Source organism: Chiloscyllium punctatum, unplaced genomic scaffold, assembly GCF_047496795.1.
Source record: "Chiloscyllium punctatum isolate Juve2018m unplaced genomic scaffold, sChiPun1.3 scaffold_57, whole genome shotgun sequence".
Lineage (NCBI taxonomy): Eukaryota > Metazoa > Chordata > Chondrichthyes > Orectolobiformes > Hemiscylliidae > Chiloscyllium > Chiloscyllium punctatum.
Window position 1 is genome coordinate 1,840,934 of NW_027309792.1, and position 7,901 is coordinate 1,848,834.

At 51.7% G+C, this 7,901-nt stretch overlaps 1 pseudogene; it reads left to right on the forward strand.

Moving 5' to 3' along the window:
• The first annotated feature begins 6,140 nt into the window (after positions 1–6,140).
• LOC140471392 (heat shock 70 kDa protein-like) lies at positions 6,141–7,700 on the forward strand (annotated as a pseudogene).
• Positions 7,701–7,901: the final 201 nt, after the last annotated feature.

A 7,901-nucleotide genomic window follows, 5' to 3' on the forward strand; every position in this document is an offset into this window, starting at 1 on the left:
CAGAGGGCGAGAAACAGTGGGGCCGAAACAGAAGGGCTGAAACAGAGGGGCTAAATCGGAGGGGATGAAACACAGGGCGAGAAACAGAGGGGCTGAAACAGAGGGCGAGAAACAGAGGGGCTGAAACAGAGGGGCTGAAACAGAGGGGCTGAAACAGAGGGCGAGAAACAGAGGGGCTGAAACAGAGGGCGAGAAACAGAGGGGTGAAACAGAGGGGCTGAAACAGAAGGGCTGAAACAGAGGGGCTGAAACAGAGAGCAAGAAACAGAGGGGCTGAATCAGAGGGGCTGAATCAGAGGGGCTGAAACAGAGGGGCTGAAACAGAGGGCGAGAAACAGAGGGGCTGAAAAAGAGGGCGAGAAACAGAGGAGCTGAAACAGAGGGCGAGAAACAGAGGGGCTGAAACAGAGGGGCTGAAACAGAGGGGCTGAAACAGAGGGCGAGAAACAGAAGCCTGAAACAGAGGGCGAGAAACAGAGGGGAAGAAACAGAGGGCGAGAAACAGAGGGGCTGAAACAGAGCGCGAGAAACAGAGGGGCTGAACAGAGGGGCTGAAACAGAGGGGCTAAAACAGAGGGGCTGAAACAGAGGGGCAGAAACACAGGGGCTAAAACAGAGGGGCTGAATCAGAGGGGCTGAATCAGAGGGGCTGAAACAGAGGGCGAGAAACAGAGGGGCTGAAACAGAGGGTGAGAAACAGAGGGGCATAAACAGAGGGTGAGAAACAGAGGGGCTGAAACAGAGGGGCTGAAACAGAGAGCGCGAAACAGAGGGGCTGAAACAGAGAGCGAGAATGAGAGGGGCTGAAACAGAGGGGCAGAAACAGAGGGGCTAAATCAGAGGGGTGAAACAGAGGGCGAGAAACAGAGGGGCTGAAACAGAGGGCGAGAAACAGAGGGGCTGAAACAGAGGGGCTGAATCAGAGGGGCTGAAACAGAGGGTGAGAAACAGAGGGGCTGAAACAGAGGGCGAGAAACAGAGGGGCTGATACAGAGGGGCTGAAACAGAGGGGCTGAATCAGCGGGGCTGAAACAGAGGGCGAGAAACAGAGGGGATGAAACAGAGGGCGAGAAACAGAGGGGCAGAAACAGAGGGCGAGAAACAGAGGGGCTGAAACAGAGGGGCTGAATCAGAGGGCGAGAAACAGAGGGGCTGAAACAGAGGGCGAGAAACAGAGGGCGAGAAACAGAGGGGCTGAAACAGAGTGGCTGAAACAGAGGGGCTGAAAAAGAGGGTCTGATACAGAGGGCGAAAAACAGAGGGGCTGAAACAGAGGGTGAGAAACAAAGGGGCTGAAACAGAGGGGCTGAATCAGACGGGCTGAATCAGACGGGCTGAAACAGAGGGGTTGAAACAGAGGGCGAGAAACAGAGGGGCTGAATCAGAGGGGCTGAAACAGAGGGCGAGAATAAGAGGGGCTGAAACAGAGTGGCTGAAACTGAGGGGCTGACAAAGAGGGCGTGAAACAGAGGGGCTGAAACAGTGGGGCTGAAACAGAGGGGCTGAAACAGAGGGGCTAAAACAGAGGGGCTGAAACAGAGGGCGAGAAACAGAGGGGCTGAAGCAGAGGGCGAGAAACAGAGGGGCTGATACAGAGGGCGAGAAACAGAGGGGCTGAAACAGAGGGCGAGAAACAGAGGGTGAGAAACAGAGGGCGAGAAACAGAGGGGCTGAAACAGAGGGGCTGAAACAGAGGGGCTGAATCAGAGGGGCTGAATCAGAGGGGCTGAAACAGAGGGCGAGAAACAGAGGGGCTGAAACAGAGGGCGAGAAACAGAGGGGCTGAAACAGAAGGGCTGAAACAGAGGGGCTGAAACAGAGGGGTTGAAACAGAGGGCGAGAAACAGAGGGGCTGAAACAGAGGGGCGGGAAACAGAGGGGCTGAATAAGAGGGGCTGAATCAGAGGTGCTGAATCAGAGGTGCTGAATCAGAGGCGCTGAAACAGTGGGTGAGAAACAGAGGGGCTGAAACAGAGGGGCTGAAACAGAGGGCGAGAAACAGAGGGGCTGAATCAGAGGGGCTGAAACAGAGGGGCTGAATCAGAGGGTCTGAAATAGAGGGTGAGAAACAGAGTGGCTGAAACAGAGGGCGAGAAACAGAGGGGCTGAAACAGAGGGGCGGGAAACAGAGGGGCTGAATAAGAGGGGCTGAATCAGAGGTGCTGAATCAGAGGGGCTGAATCAGAGGGGCTGAAACAGTGGGTGAGAAACAGAGGGGCTGAAACAGAGGGGCTGAAACAGAGGGCGAGAAACAGAGGGGCTGAATCAGAGGGGCTGAAACAGAGGGGCTGAATCAGAGGGTCTGAAATAGAGGGCGAGAAACAGAGTGGCTGAAACAATTGGCGAGAAACAGAGGGGCTGAAAGAGTGGGCGAGAAACAGAGGGGCTGAAACAGAGGGGCTGAAACAGAGGGGCTGAATCAGAGTGGCTGATTCAGAGGGGCTGAAACAGAGGGGCTGAATCAGCGGGGCTGAAACAGACGGCGAGAAACAGAGGGCTGAAACAGAGGGCGAGAAACAGAGGGGCAGAAACAGAGGGCGAGAAACAGAGGGGCTGAAACAGAGGGGCTGAAACAGAGGGCGAGAAACAGAGGGGCTGAAACAGAGGGCGAGAAACTGAGGGGCTGAAACAGAGTGGCTGAAACAGAGGGGCTGAAACAGAGGGCGAGAAACAGAGGGGCTGAAACAGAGGGCGAGAAACAGTGGGGCTGAAACATAGAGCGAGAAACAGAGGGGCTGAATCAGAGGGGCTGAAACAGAGGGTGAGAAACAGAGGGGCTGAAACAGAGGGCGAGAAACAGAGTGGCTGAAACAGAGGGCGAGAAACAGAGGGGCTGAAACAGAGGGCGAGAAACAGAGGGGCTGAAACAGACGGGCTGAAACAGAGTGGCTGAAACAGAGGGGCTGAAACAGAGGGGCTGTAACAGAGGGGGAGAAACAGAGGGGCTGAAACAGAGGGGCTGAATCAGAGGGGCTGAAACAGAGGGGCTGAAACAGAGGGGCTGAAACAGAGGGGCGGGAAACAGAGGGGCTGAATCAGAGGGGCTGAATCAGAGGGGCTGAATCAGAGGGGCTGAAACAGAGGGTGAGAAACAGAGGGGCTGAAACAGAGGGGCTGAAACAGAGGGGCTGAAACAGAGGGCGAGAAACAGAGGGGCTGAATAAGAGGGGCTGAATCAGAGGGGCTGAATCAGAGGGGCTGAAGCAGAGGGGCTGAATCAGAGGGGCTGAAACAGAGGGCGAAAAACCAAGGGGCTGAAACAGAGGGCGAGAAACAGAGGGGCTGAAACAGAGGGGCTGAAACAGAGGGGCTGAAAAAGAGGGTCTGAATCAGAGGGGCTAATTCAGAGGGGCTGAAACAGAGGGGCTGAATCAGCGGGGCTTAAACAGAGGGCGAGAAACAGCAGGGCTGGAACAGAGGGCGAGAAACAGAGGGGCAGAAACAGAGGGCGAGAAACAGAGTGGCTGAAACAGAGGGGCTGAAACAGAGGGCGAGAAACAGAGGGGCTGAAACAGAGGGCAAGAAACAGAGGGGCTGAAACTGAGGGCGAGAAACAGAGGGGCTGAAACAGAGGGGCTGAAACAGATGGGCTGAAACAGAGGGCGAGAAACAGAGGGGCTGAAACAGGGGGCGAGAAACAGAGGGGCTGAAACAGAGGAGCTGAAACAGAGGGGCTGAAACAGAGGGGCTGAAAGAGAGGGCGAGAAACAGAGGGGCTGAATCAGAGCGGCTGAATCAGTGCGGCTGAAACAGAGGGGCTGAATCAGAGGGGCTGAATCAGAGGTGCTGAAACAGAGGGTGAGAAACAGAGGGGCTGAAACAGAGAGCGCGAAACAGAGGGGCTGAAACAGAGGGCGAGAAACAGAGGGGCTGAATCAGAAGGGCTGAATCAGAGGGGCTGAAACAGAGGGGCTGACTCAGAGGGGCTGAAACAGAGGGCGAGAATCAGAGGGGCTGAAACAGAGGGCGAGAATCAGATGGGCTGAAACATAGGGAGAGAAACAGAGCGGCTGAAACAGAGGGGCTGAAACAGAGGAGCTGAAACATAGGGGCTGAATCAGCGGGGCTGAAACAGAGGGCGCGAAACAGAGGGGCTGAAACAGAGGGCGAGAAACAGACGGGCAGAAACAAAAGGCGAGAAACAGAGGGGCTGAAACAGAGGGGCTGAAACAGAGGGCGAGAAACAGAGGGGCTGAAACAGAGGGCGAGAAACATAGGGGCAGAACAGAGGGCGAGAAACAGAGGGGCTGAAACACAGGGCGAGAAACAGAGGGGCTGAAACAGAGGGGCTGAAACAGAGGGCGAGAAACAGAGGGGCTGAAACAGAGGAGCTGAAACAGAGGGGCTGAAACAGAGGGGCTGAAACAGAGGGCGAGTGTTAGAAACGAAAATCGCTTCTTAATAATCGCTCTAGACAAATTCAGGAAAACAAAGTTTTATTAGCAAGTCTGCAGAGTCGGGCACCCTTCTGAGTAAAAGGCGCGCTGACGCTTACAAAGTTTCTCATTATATACAGTACAAATCCCTCCCCTCCTTGGCTCTAACAAGCCATGAGGTTCACATTCTTAAAAACATCATTATTCTTCGATTTACACCCTTATCACAAAGTCTGCAACAAATGTCTCCAGACCCTCCCCTCCCTGGCTCTAACGAGCCATGAGGTTCACATTCTTAAAAACATCATTATTCTTTGATTTGCACCCTTATCACAAAGTCTTCAGAGTCTCCAAAGTTGTTTCTCTCACCCTGCAGTATTATCAGTCAAGGCCTCATTCTTCCCTGCCTGTGTTAATGGTTTCATCAATCAAGGGCCTGTTTGTTTTTACTCTGCTCACAAATTGTCAGCATTCTGCACAATTTAAACTATTCTACTTTTGAGTATACAAAATGTTTTAGAAAAGAAACAAAAGTTTTGTCTTTTATTATAGATCAGTCTGTGGTCCAGGCACATCTTAAAGTTTAAACCGAAATTACCTCTCACAATTCCACCCTTTTCTTTCTTTAAGATGTGCCTGACCAATATAGCCCCCCCTCCTCAAGGGCCCGGGAAATCCTTGGTCTTTCGCAGCAACATCACTTTAAGTTCACGCGTCCCATGTTGTGGAACCACCACTGCCTGGAGTCGGGAAATATTTTTCTGAATTAAAAACTGAATACAGGGGGTTAGGCAGGGTAGTACGAGAAGAAGAATCATGCCCCCCCCCAACCACCAGCAACGCCATGCGCCACCAGCTACCACCTAGGAGACCATCCCACCATCCGATGCCACTAAGAGGACGCCAAGATTGTACTGGCACATGGGCCAATTTCCGAATTTCATCGGAAATTTTCAAAACCGCTTTACCATTATCGTCAATTTCTAGACAGCAGTTAGTCAGGTTAAACTTCCCGCACACACCCCCCTCCGAGGCCAACAGATAATCCAAGGCAAGTCGGTTTTGATATATAGCAGCCCTCATCTGATCCTGCTGCTTAGCCAGCAACTCCAGGGCCAGGGCAGTCCGGTTAGTAATAACCTCTACGACTGCTTGGAGCCTGATAATTCGATTTAACATATAGATAGGAGTACGATATCCCCATGATCGGTCCGGTGCCCATGTAGCTGGCCCGTAGTATTCAATAATCCGGGCCGGTGGCCACTCATCCCCCCAATCACCGACTTGGATATCCCTTGGTGACCTACGGAGGGAGTCAAAGAGTTTAATCCCCAAATCATCGCCTTCCTCCCGGGGTAATAGGAAGAACGCAGGTCGTATTAGACCCAGGAAGCATACCCCAGCCCATCCCATGGGCAGTTTGGAGTATGCCCGATTACCGCATATCCAAAATAGGCCATCTGGAGCAGGCCCCCCCTGTTTCGCAACTTTATTCCACACCTCTTTTACCCCAGGAATGCCCTCATAAGGGCCGGAGCCGCTACAATTCCAAAACCGAGAGTCATCACCCAGCCTCACACAATTGCGGTTCTCCTGTTTTGCAATGTACCATGTGATATCCTTAGGCCACCAGACTTGTGTGGTTGCATTCAACACACTCTGACAGGGGCTGATACCCACCTCAATCTTCCCTTTCCCTTCAACACACAACTGGCCTTCCGGGCTGTTAGTCAGTCTCCACCTTTGTCCTTTTCTTTCGTTGACATGTGTCCAATTATACTGATGTAACTCCCATATATCTAAGCTATGACCAGACCACGGCCATTGTTCAGTCATATGCGGCCCCCCACAAACCCAGCAATTGCTAATATTTAACACGGTGGCTATCCTAGACGTAAGATCAATAAACAGGTTCTGTGTTACATCGGGAAGTTTGATCTCCTCTTCTACCTCCTTGTATATAGACGGCACCTTGGAGACAACGACCGTCCTTTGACGGTCCTGCTCTTTCTCTAACTTCCGTACAGTATTCTGTACTCTGGTCTCCCTGACTCTGTCCACATGTTCCTTGAGCAACATGGAGGGTAGGCCCCACTGCCCAGCTTTGTTAACACACACCCAGTGGTCATTTTTAGGGCATCCACGGACTTTGCCACCGTATCCTTTATTATATACCTGATAATAGGGTCTCCCATCCTCCCAACATTCATGGCGTGCACTCACATCGTAACACCTATCGTCCACATAGGAATGGGACACAAATGATCCCGAGTAGATTCGAATCCCAAGTCTTACTGTAGGTCGACATTTGTCACATCTCCCCTCACTCTCCCCCACATACAGGAGTAAATTGATCAATATCCCCACCAATACAGTCCAAGTAGAGTTCATTATTGCTGTCTTTTCAGTTTTACCACCAACGGCTTGTCCCCTTGCTCGCATGTCCAAGTACTTTCTCCTTCAGACGGAACAGGCCCCTTTATCCTCGATGCGTGGACCCACCCTTTTTCTTTCGTCCGAACAGCTGCTTCAGTTGTTAACAGAACCAGGAACGGTCCTTCCCACCGCGGCTGGAGCTTTTCGGCCTTCCAGGTCTTAACAAGTACCCAGTCTCCGGGCTCCACCTTATGCAAGAGGAAGTCGAGTGGCGGAGTGTGGGCCAGGAGACCTTTCCTCCGGAGTTCTCTTGGGCAAATTTGACCTCAGTGGGATCCCTCCTGCGCCACGTGGTGTACCACAGATTGAGGTCACCTTTGATATTGACGCAAATGGCATCTTGAATGTCTCTGCTGTGGACAAGAGCACTGGCAAAGAGAGCAAAATCACCATCACCAATAACAAGGGCAGGTTGAGTAAGGAGGAGATCGAGAGGATAGTGCAGGAAGCGGAGAGGTACAAAGGTCAGGATGATATGCAGCGTGAGAAAATTACAGCCAAGAATTCCCTGGAGTCGTACGCATTTAACATGAAGAGTTCAGTGGAGGAAGAGAAAACGAAAGGCAAGATCAGTGAGGAAGATAAGAACAAAGTCATCGAAAAGTGTAACCAGGCCATCTCCTGGCTGGAGGCAAACCAAACAGCAGAGAAGGAGGACTTTGAGCAGCAGTTGAAAGATTTGAAAAAAAAATATGCAAGCCCATCATTGCCAAACTTTACCAGGGAGGTATGCCCGAAGGGCCATTCTCAGAACAAGTCAGAAAGGACCCTTCTGGTGGACCAACAATTGAAGAGGTTGATTGAAACTTTAACTCTCTTCAAAGTAATATCATTTTCAGTTGGTCTCTCTTCTCCACCATTCCATCCCCCCACCTCCCTGAAATTGCAACAGTCCTTTAGAATTTCTCGGGGCTTCTGTAAACCCAGTTGATTTGGACATTTGCACAGTTAGGTAAATGATGGCCTACATTTCTGAAGTTTGGGTGTTTGAATGGTAGCAATTAAACGTGTCAATGGTGAATTTTTCTGCAAACTGTTTCCTGTATGTTTTATACATTGAGTAGTTTACACCCTTTTAGCTGCTAATGG